We start from the raw sequence: 20,925 nt of genomic DNA on the forward strand, positions 1-20,925 counted from the left end.
TGATGTACATTTCAAGTCATTAACTTCAACATGGAGTATGACAGAGGTGTAACTGTGCTTGTTGTTGACAGACTTGAGTGCTTGTATGACTTTGCAGATCCCGGCATGTGACAAGCAGCTGACCGTGACTTTCTACAGGGGGACATCTGTGTGTCTCACTATGGATTTGCCTATGACCAAGACACTGGTTTTCAAGTGTTTTGCCTTAAGGGCTTAATGGCTGACACAATGATACATTTGTTTTTATGTGTAGTGGGTTCTTTTGGGACCGTAATGTGTGGAGAAGGTTTGCATTTGTGAGGTCCCTGCTCTTCTGGTAAGCTTCTAATGACAGTCTCTGCATATGTGGGGTTATGTGTTGTGCACTTGGTCTTTTTGAGGAGGTGATGTGTGTTTCTTGACAACCTGTTTGATATCGGGTTTGTTGTTATCTGGGAGAGAGAGCATTTATTCTAGATTCATTGTAAAGTTGCATCTCTCACATACTGTTTCTAATTTATATGAGTACATAGCTGTCAGCATACATGAAGCAGTAGAAGTCTACCTTTGTAAAAACTCAAGCACCCTGATTAAGCATATTTAGATGGTCATTGTTAGCAGAGCAATTTTGTGAGCAGCAACAACCAGGGCCTTTGTCTGAAGGATATAGGTGCCAGTAGAAAAGTGACTTCATATGTAGTGGGAGTTTATAACAGAGGAGTGTGAGTCACTGGGGGATATATCCGTTTCTCCTGCATGTTCTGTTTATGTCACAGACTAGTTTAAGAACCCTGGCCCAAGTTATTTCTGTCCCATTTGATTTGTAGAAGTCCAGCATTTCCAGTAATGCAGGGTCTGAGACTTCTGTGTAAGTAAGGCATAAGTCACCTCTCAGCAGCTTGACAGGTCTTGTAGTCTTTCCATGTATGTTATGTTTGGAGGACCTGCATTCTCCCAGTCTCAAACCTATTTTTTCCTGGAATTGCAGTTGTCTGGTGAGGTACAGACAGAAGTGAGCCTTGTATTCAATTAGTAGTCTGATAAGGGTGAAGTACAACAGAGCTATGACCTATCTGACCTTGGATGTGATGTCCGTGTGTATGATGTGTGCATTGCAGAATGTGTGTGTCACCACTAAGGACGCATAATGATGAAAGTGTAGATTGCTATGAACATGTGTTTATAAGTCTCACAACACTGTCTTTGAGCTGCGAGGGGTGCTATGTGTATCATAATTAGCAGGAGTACTTCATTGCCAAAGGGGAAAATGAGGCATTGTTTGCTGTAAGGTTCAGTCTGTGAGTTTGGCACCAATCATTTGTCACTGTCAGCCCCTTCTGTAATATGTTACCATAGGTGCATAGGTGTGTACTAGGCCAACGGCCCTGGCGCCTTTATAAGCCTAGCCCATAGAAGTGCTCTGGCATCATGCCGCCGTTAGTTCCCAGTTCCTCTATCAAGTAGAGCCACTGGAGTGATCCCTGAGGTGAACTTTATATTTCCCATCCACTCATCAAGATTTCTCTTGAAAAGGGCCAGTGAGATACTCAGCTTGACATGTATGGGAAGTCTATTCCAGAGCATGGGCAGTCCCTGGGTTATGAACCTGTCCCTCCAGCATATTCTGTTGATTGTGTTAATGAGGTTGAGGTCCCTGGAGCATGTGCTCTGGAGGGATTCAGATTTCATTAGGTGTAACATTTCTAACAGACCTGGGTCAGACATGGCTTTGTAAGTCAAGCAGAGATTGCATCTTAACAGACGATATGAGACAGAAAAAAGCTAGAGTTTTTTTTAGTCTGTCCATGTCGGGCATGTGTTTAAGGCATAGGATCCTCTTCATGAGGTACTTTTGTGGCCTTTCCAGCTGTTGCAGGTGTTTCGTGAGGTACATGCCAAATGGGGCATTATACTCGATGATTGGTCGAATGAGGGAAGAGTAGAGAGAGATGATGACCTCTTTCTTCCTGGATGCAAAACCCTTGGTAATGAGATGTGCTACATAAAAGGACTTTCATGACCGCAGTGGCAATGTGGTGGTTGAAGGAGAGGTTGTTGTCAACCTGTGTCCCCAGATCTCTTATAATGCCTTCAGTGAGCTACCATCAATGTGGTAATTAGTGAGAACAGAGTTTTTCCCAAAGAGACTGATGCATTTTTTTTTGGCATTAAGCTTAAGGCCATGGTTTTGAAACCTGTCGTTGGTCTCAGTGAGGCCTTTCTGTAGGATGTCTACATCACTTGGAGAGTTAATAATGGCTCCCAGCTTGCAGTCATTGGCAAACTTAGTCAGCCAGAGTCCCTCCATGTTGGTCTGGACTTCTGAGAAGTAGATGCAAAACAGGAGAGGACCCAGGACTGATCCCTGTGAGACTCCACTCGTGACTGGTTGGCAGTCTGACTTGGAGTCTGCTACTTTCACACTGTGGGTTCTATCTGTGAGTCAATTTGCAACCCACCTAGTGATATAGGGGTTGACGCCTAGTTTGGTGAGTCTATCAATAATTCCTGAGTGGGGAATGGTATCAAAGGCCTTTCTGTTGGGACAAAGCCTGAGGTGAGGCTGTGATTGAACAGGGCACACAGCTGTGGTGCCAGTTCACTTTGTAGTTCATGTAGAACACAGTCAGGGATATTGTCGGGTCCCATGGAAGCTGTATTCTTTGCCTTGGACAATGCAGCTTTAACCTGTGCTGCAGTAATGCTGGGTGCCTGGCATTCTTCCGGTATTGTGATTGGTCCTTTAAGGAGGGAGAGAAGGGTAAAGTTGGCACTGAATCTGTTGGCCAGTATGCTGGCAATATCTGTTGGCTCTGTATAGGAGGTACCATTGTCCAGTAACTCAGAGCAAATCTGGGTATTGCTGTGGAGATTCTTGATATAACTGTAGAAGGCTTTGCGGTTGTTTTTAGTGTCTGCCGCAATTCTGCCTTTATAGCTAGTTTTAGAGATTTTGATGAGGGATCTCAACTTTTTGTTGAGGCTAATAAAGGAGTTTTTCCAGGCTCATCATTGGGGGAATCTATTTGAGTGTGTCCAGTTAACAGTCATCTGCAAATAAGTGTGTCCAATTAACAGTCTTCTGCAAATATGGTAAACCACAAGCCACCTTCCATTGGCTGTTCTTCAGGGAAGTAGATTCCACACAGTTGATAGCCCAGCACAGACCTTTGGGATATTCCATTGGTAAGTGGCTGGGGGGTGCAGTCCCAACTTTGAGAGTGTGTTCTTTTGGTGACCCAGTCACCTATCCAGCTAGTACTGTATGGTTTAATTCCCAGATAGGACATTTTTGCTATGAGACATGAATGGGGGATATTGATAAAAAGGCCTTGGATAACTGAACATAGGCTGTATTTCCTGTTATCTGTCATCCAGGTCTTCAGGGTTAGTATCAAAGAAGTCCACGAGATTCAGTAGGCAAGATCTATCCTTGACAAACACAACATGGGTTGACTCAAGTGTGTTGAAGATCAACTATGTCTCTTTGGATAAGGTCCATGCTGATCCCTTCCCTAGCTTTGCATATACTTGTTAGGCTTATGGGTCAATAGTTGTAGTTCTGCATGTTACCAGATTGATGTGCATTGCATATGACACAACATTTGATATTACTTTCTGTAGTGCAGGTGATACATGTATGGAAAAAGTACTGAGACACCAGGGTTGCAATGCTTGGGAGGGCAAAACATAGCTGTACTATAAATATGTGATATACTATGAGACAGGGCCTTCATTCTTTTAATTTTTCCACATGTAATCTCATGTCATACACAAGAAATGGACAATAAACAGCAGTAATACTTCATATGTAGTTTTCCACTGTGCAACAATTAGCAGTATATATACACAGTATGCAAATATGAGTCACATTGCTAAAGTCTGACAGTTATTACTGAGTCTATAAAACACACATGATACTTAACTGACTGTGTTTCAGCACGTGTTAATGCACTGATACCTTCCTTTTTGTGGCCAGATGGTACTGGGTCCGAATCCTTTTCTCTCCCTCTCTCTCTTTTTTTTTTTTTCTTAACTTTTTCCTCTTTTCCAGTGTTTGCATGGTGTGATGCTCGGCACAAACATGGAAAACAGAGGAAAATGAATGGCAGGTTTGGCTTGTTTATTTGGTTTGTGTGAAGCTCAGCAGTGCACAAACTGGAGCCCAGCAGCAAACAGGACTGAGACAGCCAAAAATAAAAAACAGAAAAATTCAATTAATACTGTTGGGCATTGTGCAAACCCACTAAGGGACACTGCATGGTGATTAACAGAGAGACCTTAAGAATAAATAGTAAAATAGGCATGTCATGTAAGTAATCCAGTGTCAGCAGGTGTAAATATAGGGCTGGAGTACAGATGGTCCTGGGTTCTAATACAGGGTGTGCAACCTTTGTTTTACTATTGTGACATTGCAGTTTATAGCAATGAACTGCAACATAGGCAAGTGTTTTCTTAACCTTGTTGTGGCAACAGGTGTAAGTGTAGGACTGACATACACATGGTCCTAGGTTCAAATACAACATATTCCATTCACCTTCACTGTTGTTCCACTTTTCATTATAGTCACTCTCACTTAAAACACTTGACATAGTATAGTTGATATTAAGTATGTGTATGAGGGTTGAGACACTAATATTGTGTTATTTCTTTATCTATGTATTATCACATTTAATATCAAATGTATGACTGTCGGTATACTGTGTACTATGTTCCTGTAAGTATATTTCTGCTCTCTGGACTGGCATCAACCTTCATATTTGAGTAACACTTATACAACTGCCTATACATCAAATAGCCTTGAAATTGCATTACTTGCTACTGTTGTGCACCACTTACTATCACATAAACACTTTGCTCAGCAGTGCGCACCCCCAAGGACCATGTTTGTGGGATGGTAACTGGTGTACAATATTTTCAAAAAGTGTGCACACTCCCAGTAATTGTGATACCAGGAATTGGTGGGAAACCATCAGTTTCCATTGCTTTTAATCTGTGGAAGACATGGCAGACATTCGTGGAGAGGGTATGAGATGGGGTGTCCAGGAGTCCAAGATTTTTGTTGAACTCCTACTGAATCACCACAGTGCCAGGTTGCTGCTGGGGTACTAGTCAGGGTTCCAGTACAAGTCAGAGGCTTGGGATAGTTTATAACCAGTGCCACCAGTATCCCCTGCACTGTCCCCACATTGGTGACCAATGTAGGCACCAATTTAAAGATCTACGTCAGAGGAAGAGGGGTACCCACGATGCCTGGATCAAGGAATTTAGGCGGGAAACTCCACAGATGTGTAAGTATCAACTACACAGAATACTTGTAAGGCTTAAAAGCTGAATATACACAAGACTGGTATTCATGATGGTATTCTGTTCTGTCTTTTTCCACAGCTGCCAGGGAAAGGGAGTGCAATGTTAGTACCCATGGCACTAAATTGGCGAGGGTAAGGGAGGCATGTGGTATGTAGGCAGCAGAAGAGTAGTGTTACTGTAGCAGTAAAAGTTATAGACAGCTTTTTTGGTATTTTGTACAGCCATATCAAAATGAGCATGCATATCTCAACTGTAAAAGCAAGTATGCATGCATCCGTCTGTAGCAGAAACCAAGAGTACAATATTAGACTTTAGTCAGAGGTGGTGGGTTTAGATACTCACTTCCTAACTACACAACAACTGTTAATTTCTTCATTTATGTGTAACTTAAAGGTTTAAAGTAAGGGCTCTATACCAGTGGCATACATGCCCAGCTGTAAACTGTAACCTGGATAATTAGAACATGCATATGTGCAATACATGCACATGTAAAGGAGTACTAGCACAGACTCTACATGCTGCCCATTAGGGGAAGAGTTGTACAGACCAACCACTTTGAGCATCTACAGTGGTGCATAGTATCCTCAAGATAGGAGAACACAGATCACAGACTGCTCACCTTGGCAGGGCTAGTCACTCAGTGTAAAATATGGCTCTAGGTGATTTGGTTATGTTGACTAATGTTGCCAAACTACCATGGGTAGTTACTGGTGATAAGTGGGTTGAGAACCCGGCTGACTCTGACCTACACCAGGGACCCTTGCTAATGGTTGGAGGGGTATATTTGCCCCTATTGACCAGTGTGTGCCCGACATAAAGTCCAGCAACCCTGGGTCAATAAGCTACTGGCCGGCCGGTGTCTATTTGCCCAGCCTGGGTTACCTGGGATAGCTCTGTTGAGCGAAAGCTAGACATAAAAAACAACCAACCTGACAAACATGAACTGAGAATTGCTATGTTTAATGTAGGCTCACTGACAGATTGGAGGTTAGAAGTAGATGGCATGATGATACGGAGGAGGCTGGACATCCTATGTATCCAAGAGACAAGATGGAAGGGCAATGCAGCAAAGCCACTTGGCTTGGGATCCAGACTCTACTACTCAGGTGGGGGACAGGCTAGAAATGGTGTAGGAATTGTGGTGTGAGAGAGGCTTCAGAAGACAGTGAGGGATATCATCAGAATTAATGACAGACTCATGGCAATCAGACTCAAGTGTAATGATAGGGCAGTATTCATAATCTCAACCTATACCCCACAGCAGGGTTGTAATAGTGAGGAAAAGTATGCAGACAGCAGTTGCAGGACTTACTAGATAAAGCAGGACAACATGAATTGGTGTTGATAATGGGTGACTTAAATGCACATATCGGGACAGACAGAACAGGATATGAGGACTGCTTTGGTCCACGTGGGTGGGGCAACAAGAATAAAGAAGGAGAAGCCATTCCAGACTTCTGTCTGGCAAATGGCTTGATAGTAGCCAACACATGGTTCAGGAAGAGAGACAGTCACAAGATCACATGCAACTCAGGTAGACTTCCTCCTAGTAAGGAAAAGGCACTGAGGTAGAATCCATGATTGCAAAGTCATCCCCAGTGAAACAGTCGGCCCACAGCATAAACCACTAGTTGCACAATCAGCTGCAAGCAGTGGTCAGAGAAGGCTCAAAGTTCAACAGAGACAAGGCTTAAGATCTGAAAGTTGACTGAAGAGAATGTACAAAAAAAATAAATAAATAAAATTTCTAAGCTTGTTTCCATACAGATTTGCTGTAACCAGGACTGTGTGTAAGCTTCTGAGCCCCCAAAGCCTTTCTGTGTTGGAGGGAAGCCTTCTAGTTTATCAGTGGGAGTGGTAAGCACTAGGTAGCCTATCTAGCACAAGAGTGGTTTCTGGCCCAGAAATTGTAGTTTATTGGCCGTTTGGACAGTTTTTCCATCTATTTCAACTTTCTAGTTTAAAAGTCTGCATTTGCACTTCTTTCCCACCTTTCCTTTAACTAGTCTAGTCCAGATACAGATTTGCTGTATCCAGGACTGTTTGTAAGCTTCTGAGCCCCCCAAGCCTTTCTGTGTTGGATGGAAGCATTCTAGCTTATCAGTGGGAGTGATAAGCACTAGGTAGCCTATCTACCACAAGATCCAGGTACAGATTCTTAGTTTTAGCACTTGAACTTGCTTATTCATGCTCAGCACTTGTTCAGAACTTGTTGTTAGCACTAAATAAGCTACACATTACTATAGCACTCAACCTTCCTCTTTAACTAGAGGAAAACAGTTTTTCTTTCCTCACTTGCTTAGAGAAAACAGCTCTTATACTCACTTTCCTCACTTGTCTAGAGGAAAGTAGTTTTTTTTATTCAGACATGTCCAAGGATTAGTTCCTACTGTTCTCTCCTGTCTGTCTGATGAATCTGTGCATCTTGGGGCAATGTAGCAATTGCCTCATGTACACAAACAACCCTCTCTTCCTACCATCCAACACCACAAGCTGTGAGAGATGCACTTATCTAGCCAAACTGGAGGTAAAGCTCTCTCCAACCAAGACTGAACTTGACAGTCAAGTAGAGAAGGTGTAAACACTTGCACCACACCACACTCATCACATATTCACACTAAACCTACACCACCAAAATCCACACATAGAAACATTCACGGAGGCTCTCAGTAATAATCTGTTCAAGCAACAGAGACCTCCAAAGAAGAAATGCAAGCAACCTCCACCCCCCCAACACAACCCAAATGAGAAATAGCCCACATAATCAGTTTGCCACTCAACCACAGCCCATAAGGCAAAACAACGGACCCAACACACTAGTCATAGGTGAGTCTATAGTCAGGCACACTGATGTCCCACTCAACAGGCTAAACAAGGAGAAGGTTACTGTCAGCTGCCTGTCGGGTGCCAGGATCCACCACATAAGCCACGCACTCAGGTCACTCCACAACAAGTACAAATATGACTCTGTCATTGTCCATGTTGGTGTGAATGACCTGAGACATACCTCCCTGGACTACATGAAAAGAGACATGGAAGAGCTCTCAGACCTTGTAGCCCAGGCAGGTATGACCCTAGCCCTGAGTAGCATCCTGCCATCACCCAGAATGATACCACAGTACAAGGACAAATGATTGACTTCAACAATTGGCTAAGCTTTTGGTGTCATTCTAAGCGGATCCAGTATCTGTCTGCCTGGGACGACATGGTCGACAGACCATGATGCTTTGCCAGAGATGGCCTGCACCTATCACCCCTGGGATTCCAGATACTGGCTAAGGCTCTTGCTGCCCCTATAGTGCCTTTTTTGGGCAAGGTTCAAATGACAAATTCGCCACCATAACAGGAACAGGCAAGCAAAAACTGAGGGTAATGCTACTCAATGCTAGAAGTCTAAATCTCAGAATGCACTTCCTCGAGGCACTCCTTAAAATGGAGAACATCGATATCTGTGCAGTGACTGAGACCTGGTGCAAGGCTCCAGAGAGCACCCCTACAGTACCAGGCTATAACTCATGCCACACTTTTCGGCCACCTAACCTGGACTAGAACACCAAAGGCGGAGGTGTGTCCGTATTCATTAAGGATAGCCACACCTCCAGTCTAGTTGCTCAGCATAATGCATCCGAGGTTATCCAAGTGCAACTAACTCTGGGCAAAACTGAAATCCAAATTGTAGCTTGCTACAGATCCTCCACCATGCCCCAGGATTCCCACTCCTCTTTTCTTGATAAACTGGAAAATATTAGGGTTCAGCCAAACACCCTAATAATGGGCAATTTCAACTACCCCATCATTAACTGGGAAAACTACTCATGTACCAACTCCTTCACTCAACGCTTTCTGAAATTCATAAATTCCAATGCCCTGGATCAACTTGTCCACACCCCCACCAGGGGCAACAATATCCTAGACCTAGTCATTCCCAACATGAGTAACCGGTGTTCCACACCTGAAGTCAACTCCTCGTTGGTCAGATCCAACCATAAGCTAATCACCCTAGATATCGACATCCCACCCCCACCCCCCATTAAGGAAATCATGGTAAAAAATTTCTCCAAAGCCAACTCCATGCTTCTTAAGACAGAAGTGGCAAACTTCATGACACCCATGCATATGGACAATATAGTTACGACTGCTGAATCCTACAAAGAAGCACTCTATAAGCACTTAGACGAGTGCATAGATCATGCTATCCCAAACAGAACCAAAATGCTATCCTCCAAAAAAAGGAAGCCAATCTGGTGGTCCCCTGCCATAAACAAACAAAGTTGCACACTCCAAATCTGACTTCAAACCAGTGACAAGTGGAGTACCACACGGTTCAGTCCTGGGATCTCTCCTGTTTGGTATCTACTTCTCTGAAGTACAGGCTAACACAGAAGGCCTTTGGTTAATAAAGTTCGCAGATGACTGCAAACTAGGAGCCATAGTTGAGTCCCCAACTGATGTGGACATCCTACAGAAGGGCCTCACTGAGACAGATGCCTGGTGTCAGAGTCATGGCCTCAAGCTCAATGCCACAACGTGCATTGTCATCCCCTTTGGTAAAAACTCTGTACCCATGAATGACAACATAGGTGGCAGTCTACTTAACACTGAATGTGTGATAAGAGACCTGGGGACCCAGGTGGACAGTAGTCTCTCCTTTGACAATCACATCACCACAGTATTCATGAAATCCTTCTATGTGGCACACCTCATCACAAAAGGTTTCTCATCTAGGAAAAAAGAGGTCATTGTTCCCCACTACTCAACACTTATTAGACCCATTATAGAGTACAATACCCGTTTTGGAATGTACCTCAGAAGACATCTGCAGCAGCTGGAAAGGCCACAGAAGTACCTCACAAAGAGGATTACTGGCCTCAAACAGATGCCCTACACTGACCATCTCAAAAAAGTCCAGCTTTACTCTGTAGCATATTGCCTACTCTGAGGTGATCTCTGCCTAACATATAACGCTATGTCAAACCCAGAGCTATTGGACATGCTACACCTAAAGAAATCCCAATCCGTCCGAGCTACACATTCTAGGGTCCTAAACCTTGTCACCACAATAAACAGGACATGCTGGAGGGATAGATTCCTGTCCCAGAGACTTCCCTTACACTGGAACAAGCTATCCATCTATGTCAAGCAAAGTTCCTCATTAGCACTCTTCAAGAAAAATCTTGATAAGTGAATGGGAAATAGGAAATACACCCCAGGGATCACTTCTGTGGCTCTGCTGAACAGGGGCACAGGAAAATAACTTTCTTGGGTGGCGTAAGCCAGGGAACCTTGTTGGCTAGGCTTACTTAGGCCCTTGGGCCAATAGCCTAGTACCTGTCTGTGAACCTATGAACAGTTCAAGGAATTACTCAGGGCTCTAGCACCACAACAAGAAGAGGAAATAGCTGGAGATGAACAAGAATGGCAGCACCTAAAAACAGCATGTGTTAGGACTACAGAAAATATATGTGGCTGAGCCAGGTATGGAAATAAGGTACATAAGGAAAGCTGGTGGTGGAATGCAGAGGTCCAGGAAGTCATCAAAAGAAAGAAGGAATGCAGGAAGAAGTGGGAGATAAAAAAGACTGACCAGACTTGGAAGGACTACTGGTTGGCTAACAAAGAAGCTAAGAAAGAAGTTGCATTAGCAATGAATAGGGCATCAGAGGCACTCTACCAACTTCTGGAAAGTGACTCAGTAAGAGGCACAAAGAAACTATATCAGTTTGCAAGCCAAAGACAGAAATTTAAAGAAGATAGTCAGACACCCTTCATAAGGGATGCCAGCAACAACCTGCTCACCAGTCCACAGGACATCAAAGGCAGATGGAAGGAGTATTTCCAGCAGCTTCTGAATGAAGAAAATCCCACAGAATCTGTACTGCCCCAGAAACAGCCTACAGTGAGAGAAGACGTGGAGCCCACCCTAGAAGAAGTAAGAACAGTTCCAAGGAAAATTAAGTCATGGAAAGCAACAAGCTCAGATGAGGTCACAGCAGATATGATAAAGATGCTGGGTCAGATAGGGGAGAAATGGCTCCTGAGGGTACTAGTAGCAGTGTGGAGAGAAAGGTGTATCCCAGATGACTAGAGAATAAGCATACTTATGCCAGTGTACAAGAACAAAGGGGACATCCACAACTGTGTGCAGTACAGAGGCATCAAACTCCTATCACATTGCATGAAAATTCTGGAGAAGGAGGTTGATAAATGGATATGCAGAGTAGTAGAATGCAAGATGGGTGATGATCAATTTGGACTCAGATCAGGATGCAGCACAACTGACCCGATGTTTGCCATGAGACAGGTACTTGAGAAAAAGCTAGACATGAGGAGAGAGTCCAACTGGGCATTCCTAGACTTGGAGAAAGCATATGACAAGGTCCCAAGAAAGCTGATCTGGGCAGTACTGCAGTAGTTTGAAGTCCCAGAAACATTGGTAGAATTAGTGCAGGCTATGTACAAGGACCCCATGACTCAAGTACAAACAGTGTTCAGCCTCACAGAGGGGTTTCCCGTGAGAATGGGTGTACACCAGGGTTCAGCTTTGAGCCCACTGCTGTTCATACTGGTGATGGACTACATTAGCAAACAGGTTGGAAGGGACAGATCAACAAAGTTGTATGCAGATAATGTGGCATTACAGGCGGAGTCTGAGCTAGAACTTCAGCAAAGGATAGGAGAATGGAATGCAAAACTGAAGGAACATGGGATGAAAATAAGCACAGATAAGATGGTGGTAATGTCAGAAAAATGGGGAAATCAGAAGAAGCTGAGAATAGAGATAGAAGGGAAGATAGTGGAACAGGTAAACAGCTTCAAGTATCTGGGAGGGGTGTTTGAGGAGAAGGGAAGTCTGAATGAAGAGGTCAAAAATAGAATCAGAGGGGCTGCAGCCAACTGGCATAGAGTGTCAGGTGTAGTCTATGACAGAAGAATGCCAAATAAGCTGAAATGTAAGGTGTACAAGAAGTGTTGTGACCAGTACTACTGTATGGTAGAGAAACCTGGGCAGTAAAGGCAGAACATTTGAAGCTAGAGGTGATGGAAATGAAATGCCTTTGAATGGTGGTAGGATATACACTGTAGGACAGATGAAGAAATAAGGACATAAGAACAGAAACCAAAGTAGCTCCAATTGCAGAACAGATCAAAGAGAATAGATTACAGTTGTTTGGACACGTGCAGAAAAGCAGAAGACAATCTGGTGAGGAAGATTTGGGACAGACTGGAAGAAGGTAAGAGGAAGTGAGGACGTCCAGCAAAGTGGTGGATGGACTGTGTGAAAGAAGATCTGTGACAGTCAGGCATCAGTGCTGAAGAAGGCAGGAGTGTGGCACTGAATCGAGATATATAGTGACAGTTAACACAATAACCCATCCCCATGAAGAAAAAAATGGGAAAAAGTGGGGCTGACAATGATGAAAAGAGTACTTACTGCAATCTCTAGTACAGTATGCATTTGTTAGGAGCTGGTAGTCTTAAAAATAATAAGTTATCTTTTAGGGGGTGATAGTCTTAAGAGTCAAGGTTAAGATAATAGAGTCAAATCAATGTATTAATGCATCATATGTTACATATGACGGTACTAAACATATTTCTTTTTTTCTCTCACCCAAACCCTTATCTCTCTCTTTTTTATTTTACTTGTCATCCACCATGTCATCCATGTGTACCGCATCATGAAATGCTCCACAGCACAGCAGGGTAGGCCTGTCCCACAGGATTTTCCTGCCCTAACTCCCACAGCCCTGGCACCATAGCCCAGCACATCTGGGAGCTGACCTGGCAACACCACCTCTGCTGCCCCTGCACTACCTGCCCCCTCAGGTAGTTCTGCCCCAGAGGATATGCCAGTAGTTCCCTCTGGGAGCAGTCAGTTCATCACCCGCAGTGAACTGCCAGGGATGGTGTCCATGGGTCCTGGATGTCCCCACCCTCACTCCATACATGGTGTCCACAAACCTCTTGTGTCCATCACCATCCCTGTGACTTGTCTTGTTTGTCTTGTCTGTCTGCAATTGCTTCCTCTCCTACCCAACTTACCAGACCCAGACATACCTATGTCCCTTCCCCAACATTCCTCCTCTCTCCAAAAATGTCCCATACATAACTCTTCTTTGAGTTTGAAACTTGCTCATGCTTACACATCCATTTTATACAGGCCTCCCAACCTTGTCTCCCACATCACCTGCTGATTTAATCTACTAAATGTTCACCTGCACACCTGTATAAATCAGACTTGTGTGATGGCATTTGCATTAAGCACTGTGTTCTGTAGTCTGTGTACTTATCAGGGGTTCTTTTCTTACTGCAATTGACTGGGTGTCTGTGTGCATGTCTAGACAGCACAGCAGATGTGTGCATCATACAGTTACTTTCCCAATTACATGGATTGCCAGTATTTTGATAGTTGCTCATGCCTACACATCCATTTCATACAGGCCTCCCAACCTCTTGTCTCCCATATGGCCTGCTGATGTCATATACTATAAGTTCACTTGCACTCTTGTATAAATCAGACTTGTACCATGGCACTTGCATAATGTACTGTGTTCTGTACTCCATGTACTTAGGTAGGGGTTCTATTTTCACTGTAGCCAACTGTGTGTGTGTGTGTGTGTGTGTGTGTGTGTGTGTGTGTGTGTGTGTGTGTGCTTTTGCTTGACATTACAGACAGCATTTTACACCAGCATGTGGGACACTGTTATCTTCTTCTCAACAGACATTGCTGATGTCATCAGCTATAAAGTATCTGACACACTCCAAGTCAGACTTGAGCTGTGGTGCTTGTGTAAAGTACTGTGTTCTGTAGTCTGTATACTTAGGTAGGGGTTTTATTCTCACTAGTAAAGTGTGTGTGTGTATGTGTGTGTGTGTGTGTGTGTGTGTGTGTGTGTGTGTGTGTGTGCGTGCGTGCGTGCGTGCACGCGCATGTGTTCATGCGTGTTTGTGTGTGTGAGCTGTTACTTGACATTACAGAGAGCATTTTACATCAGCATGTGGGACACTGCCATCTTCTCCTCAACAGACACTGTTGATGTCATTAGCTATATCACAATTTTGGATATGCAGTACTCTCACCAGGGCAGGGCCAGACAGAAGTCACTTCATCCTATACAATAAAGTTTACAGTGACATGGCTTTCAATCTAGCCACATATATCATGGCATGGTGTGTAGCCCCTTATTTATCTTGTTGAGAAAGCCCTGTAGGCTCTCCTGCTGCTACATATCTGGTGAGGTACACGTGAAAAGGAGCATTATACTCTTTTACTGCTGTAATGATGTTTGACTACAGTGCTGTCATACAATCCTAAGATATCAGTATGATGATGTGACTTATGATGTGCACAACATAGGCTTTCAATAGCAGTGTGGACTGTGGAATGTCAGAGTTCAGATTGCTATCTAAATGTGGTCCTAATGTTTGCATCACTGGGTTTTTGCATAGCAGGACTGTTGTCAATGCTGTGAATAACATGGAACTCCACTTTTCAGATGGACAACATTACAAACACACATTTTTGCATCTATTTATAGATCACATGCTTTTGTCACCATTCAGTTGTGTATGTTAGCTCCTCCTGTACTATGTTATCATCATTGGTGGACTCAATGATTGCACACAATATGCAAGAATTAGCAAACTTGGTAAGGCAAAGGCCATATACTTTATCTTGAACTGCTGAGAAATACACATCAGACAGTGAAGGGCCAAACACAGATACCTGGGGTTTGCCAATGGTGGCAGCTCTACTGGTACAGGTTGATTCACCAACTTTCACAAGATGTGTTCTGTCAGTGAGCCAATTGCTTACCCATAAACCGATGTAAGGTTTAATCCCCAGCTTTAGGTTTTCTCAATGATACCTGGATGTATGACTGTGTCAAAACCCTTAGCCAGATCAGAATAGGCAGTATGCATTGTCTTACCTTCATCCAGGCCTATCACATGGAATCAGTGTGCTGTGACATCACAGATCACCTATGGCGTCACCAAGCATATACACCTTCCTGATATGTCTAAATATACAGTTCAACACACCCTCCACATGACCTATTTTCCCAAACAAGGGTGTACATCAACATGCATCTACCTGAGTTGGGGGGACAGCACCTGATGCATGCCTGTATAGAGGAATCCTGACTCTTCCCAACTGTGAGGTAGACCAACATGTCATCATGGACCTCCTTTACATATACACTAGTAATATTCCAGCTGTGTGCAACAGACCTGTGTGAGTTGTTACTGCTGCTTCAGGTCCAGTGATCAGGTCGGTACATCAGGGGTGTCTGCTATGCCTTTTCCTGCCCATTACTTTAGTGATGGACATCACAGATGACATCCACATATTGTATCCAAACAGCGGTCTGAAGGACTACAGCTTGGGTGCAATCATTGACTCCAACTGTGGTATTAGTATAATACAGACAGTATCAAAACATACCAGAGACTTCTGCCACAGCAATGACAACACCTGCATTGACAAGACACATAGAGGGATTTGTTGAATCAGCAAACAGACTCACCACCCACATATAATGTGAACATCACACCCTATAATCAGACCTATAGGTATGTGACCATCGGCATGTGGTCACACTGCTGACTACTCTCTTGAATGTTACATAAATACTGGGTATGTGAAGGACATGTACATCAGGGACCACAATAACTTCATGATTGCTAGACTTCATCACACCAATAACTGTGTACAATGCACCCTTCTTCATGTAACTAAACACAAACACTTTTCTCCTTCTTCCAAAATAAATACAACTCTGACCCAATAAACCACCGACTGTGGTCCACAAAACAGGCAACAAAGCAAAGCAAAGCAAAAAGTTCTTTATTCTTTCTAGTGCTTCGGTGTTCCTACCTTAAAGGAATATCAAACAATAGCATAGGTATATAAACTTTTAACATCAATTACCAACCAATACTTGTTCTTATTCCACACTAATGAGGAAATTTTACGTAAAAAATCAAAACTATCCTGTATATAAACCGGGGATTTAAGAACATAAGGCAATAATATTTAATGTAACACTAAACCAATGTTATGTAAAAAATACCTACCTACACATGTTCCAATGATGTGTAACTGAAGTGTACCACCTTTTTCACAGTGCAGTGTCAAACAGCTTATTGGCCATACCTAGATATTCTTTCTGGGGAATATACATGACTGTCTGATTGTGTGGAACAGCAACTGGTTCATAGCTCTTTAGTAGGCTAACAACCACAAGCCACTTTTTAAGCCTAGCCACACATCCCAATTCTCTGCCAAGTTCTGATACCTTTGAAAAGTGTAGGCAGGGGCTTGGGAGATGAAACATTTACAAGCAGGGGCCTGGGAGATAAACCATTTTAAGGTTGCCTGTGTCCATTAGAGACATAGGTGCCAAACCAGGGATACATTTCCTGTTCCCTATTCAGTTGTCCAGGTTGCACTTAAATTGGGTTAGGGAAGAACTCTGCTTCACATGAATGAAAAACCTGTTCCAGAGATGGGGTAGTCTCTGGGATATATACATATCTCTCCAACAGGTCCTGATTATATCACAGGCAAGGTTTAAGTCTTTAGAACAGATAATTCTGGTGCTGTTTGTTTTGTGGATATGCAGGAGGTCCATCAGAATGGGGTCTGACAATGCCCTGTATGCCAGGCATAGATCTCTCCTCAAACGCCTGTAGGAGACAGAATACAGGGATAGGGCTTTGAGTCAGTCTGCCTAGGACATTTTACTTACACTCTGTATTCATTTAGTGAAGAACACCTGTGGACATTCCAATTGTTGGATATGCCTGGTTAGGTATATACTAAAGGGGGCACTGTACTCAATGACAGATATGATGAATGCCAAATTAAGTGGAACAATGACTTCCTTGGACTTAGATGCCATAGCTTTATTTATAAGTTGCACAACACAGAATGATTTCCTCACCACTGTAGACAAGTGATGGTCAAAGGCTAGATTACTCTCTGTGTGTGTCCATAACTACTCGGTCAGCTCTAAGGGGTGTGTTGACAATATGATAGTCCCAGGGGTGGATGATTTCCTGATGGATACTATTATGTATTTCTTGACATTTAGTTTTAGTCCATGGTTGTGACACCAGTTGTTTGTCTGTGTCACTCCTTCCTGCAGAACATTTGTGTCAATGGGGGATTCAATGACCACTCCTAATTTGCAATTATCTGCAAATTTAGTCAGCCACAGACCACTGACATTGGTTTTGACTTCACAGAAGTAAGTGCCAAAAAGAGTGGTCCAAAGACAGATCCTTGAGGGACTCCACTTGTGATTGACCTCTTTGTAGAGGTGGACTCTCCAAGTTTAACTTCTTAGGTCTTGTCTGTGAGGCAGCTGGCTATCCACGGGTGATATACAGGTTTGTACCTAACCTCTTGAGTTTATCAGCAATTCCTGAGTGGGGTATTGTGTCAAATGCCTTGGCCAGGTGAAGGTAGGCAGTGTGAACCATTTTGCCCTCATCCATTGCTTTGATGACCTTCTGAAAGAGGTCCACCAGCTTGAGTAGGCATCCCCTGCTCTTGATGAAACCAAACTAGGTTGGGTCCAGTGTCCAGAGTTTTGCTATATCACTATTCATCATTTCCATGATAATTATTTCCATGGCTTTACATATAAGACTAGTGAGACTTATGGGTCTGTTGATGAGCCACCTTTGTGGAAAGGGATGACTGCTGCTGTTCACCATTCATGAGGCACAAAGCCTGTTTGGAGGCTCCAGTTAAATAACAATTCCAGAGGGCCTAATAGATCATGTTTCATGCTATTTAGATGGCATCCTGGGATATTGTCTGGACATATTGATGTAGTGTTCTTGGCCTTAGAGAGTTGTTACACCAGATGCATGTGCGATACCTGTTCAGCTTATGCCCACACTGCATACATAAGTGTTTGACAACATTAATGGCATGTATATAATTTGTGACAGTCTGGATTGTGCCATAGATAAATGCCATGCACACACGGCACCTAGCCTCACATACAGGTATAGCAGTGTCCCTCCTAGCCACTGCCACCTCCTGCAGACATTACAGTACCAAGACAGTGTATGATTACCCTCATAGAGTGTGGATGTATCATAATAGTTGTCAAGTGTGTGTGTGCAGGCTCATCTGTTATCACTCCACATCACATATGTTACTTCAGAAGCATGGAATTAGTGGTGGTAGTATTCTGATATTGCCCGTGATTGTGGTTGGTTCTTGTAATGTTTGCGATGATCCTTTACATGTGGCCACCATTCTGGAGACCTCTGCTGAGAGTACACTCATATTCAGGTATATCATTTTGCACAGCTTCCCAGTATGCACCCTACACCAATTGTACGTCAGATCCCTGACAGATGTCCTCTGCGTTATTCATGTGAGGATGCTTGTTTCACACAGACATCCTCCCCATTGTTATGTCACCTTGTGTGACAGTCACATACAACACATCTTCACTGTACAGTCCATACAGTACAATATAGATATGTGCTTGGTGTTGCTGCTATAACCATCTTCCATTGACTTGTCCTCTTCTGCTGTATATCCAGGAGTTTCACCTGTACTCTTTCCTACAATTCATCTGTGTGTCCCTATTCAATATGTACACTTCCTCTGGGTGATTGTTTTACATGGCAGTCCCATATCCGGTTAGAGATCAGAAGCACAGCTTCAGTATGGAATTCTAGGAATGGGGTATCACAATGTTCTGCACTGGAGGTACACTGTCATGTACTGTGTTTGGACCATATACTACACATTCCTACCTCTCAACTGTCCAGATATTCCCAGGATGTCCAGATGTTTTCCTTAACAATTATGTGGCTTTCTGCCATATCACTGGGATGGTCTCTGGACTGATGTGACTCAATATTATATACATTTGAGTGTATACCTCTCATCTGTCCTGATCTGTGCAGAATGCCCAATTTTTGTTTCATATTTGTGATGTTTTCCTCATAACATCTTTTCCTGGCAAATCATTGGCATGTCATTGCAGAGTGCAGTCAGAAACTGATGACTGACATTTGAGTTTGAAACTTCATGCTCTTCAGAAAGTTCATGCTAATGTACAGCCTATATATTTTATCAACTTCCTAAGTTTGTCAGTGCAATATTAAAACTCTGTCCCTATTTCTGTTCCTATTTTCTATTTCCTTTATCTCCCATTACTGAATTTGTCACTTTAAGAGGTCGAGACTGTTACATTCTAACACATTGCTATGTGACATCTATGCCAAATATGTCCCTATTACTGGTTATTTGTCCTCTGATTCAGGTGGCCTCTGTGCAGATGTGTTGCACTAACAGAATGACAGCTATATGTAAAACCCCTGGTGATCATTGTGGCACTATGTGCAAATCCGCACACCATAGATGCTCTTCCTTCACTGACAAAGTTTCACTATGTGTGAAGTCCTTGTGATCATTGTGTCATTACACACGCATCTGCATACCGTAGATGCTCTTCTTTACATGGAATTGCTATCCGCGTTCTCTTATGAGGTTTCACAGCCAGAAACACTGGTGATAGCAGAGAAATGTAGCTTAGGCACACTGCACCTCATTAATATGCACTGCATACTGCCACACACCATCACGCAAACATGTAAACTCCGTGTAGGCTCTGCGCAAAGCCTACACAGAGTTTACTGAATCCCGCAGTCCATGGACTACTTCATACAGTACTGCACTAAAGAACCAAGCCAAAGACTGAAAAGTTGGTGCACTTCTTGATTCTTTATTATGAGATGGAGTCTCTAAGGTCCATGAAATTATTAGACAGCAAGGAGATTGCTACAAGAAACAGATTTAATGTTAAATGAAATAACATATATTCAGTGACTGAAATTACTTAAACTCAATGTGAGTAAACAGAAGAATTAGAAGAGTATAAATTGGCACTTGAAAGTAAAGAGAAGTCTGGCAAACACAGAAATAAACAGAGTCATGAAAGGCAAGAAAAGTATGCTGAAGGAATATCTTATAAGCATGGTAAAAGAGAATACCTGCATTGTCATTTGTGTAAGAGCTGTGGTAAAAAAAATGTCTTTGACAAGGTATGTAACGTGAGAAACTACTATGTGGGGGAAATGAATGCTTGTAATAAGTATTTAATTGTAAATAAATGTTGAGAGTATGGATTGTCTGTAAGCATATGACATAAAGAACTTAAAGCAAGAACATAACTCTGAGATAAGGGCAGAGAAGCTTACAGCAAATGAAGTGTGATGGTTAAATTATACTGGGACAAAGTATAATGTGCTGTCTTCATCTTTCTCTTTCTGGCTTTCCCTGCACTCATATCAGTGATGTGTAGGAGTATTTAACTGACTTTTCTTTTTCTTTCCATTTATTGTGGATACCAAACTATGTAAGGTAACAAGCCTTTGGTTTATTCAAATGACCACAAGTACATTTCTTGACCTGCTTGAAACATGATACTAAGTCACTACATGGTCAACACAGTCCTTCCAGAGCCTATTCATTATGTTAAATGTAACAAGCCCTGGGTTTATTCAAATGACCACAAGTACATTCTCTGACCTGCTTGAAATGCGACAGTGAGTCACTAAATTGTCAAGACAGTCCTGCCAGAACCAATTCCTTATCTTAAA

General features: G+C 42.9%; 1 protein-coding gene across 1 annotated transcript in view; it reads right to left on the reverse strand.

The window, feature by feature from the left end:
• Positions 1 to 20,925, reverse strand: part of GYPC (glycophorin C (Gerbich blood group)) — a 341,195-nt gene that overhangs the window by 60,142 nt on the left and 260,128 nt on the right. The gene's annotated exons all lie outside the window — the stretch shown is intronic.

The sequence above is a fragment of the Protopterus annectens genome, chromosome 2.part0 (genome assembly GCF_019279795.1).
Source record: "Protopterus annectens isolate FY-2018-M chromosome 2.part0, PAN1.0, whole genome shotgun sequence".
NCBI lineage: Eukaryota > Metazoa > Chordata > Ceratodontiformes > Protopteridae > Protopterus > Protopterus annectens.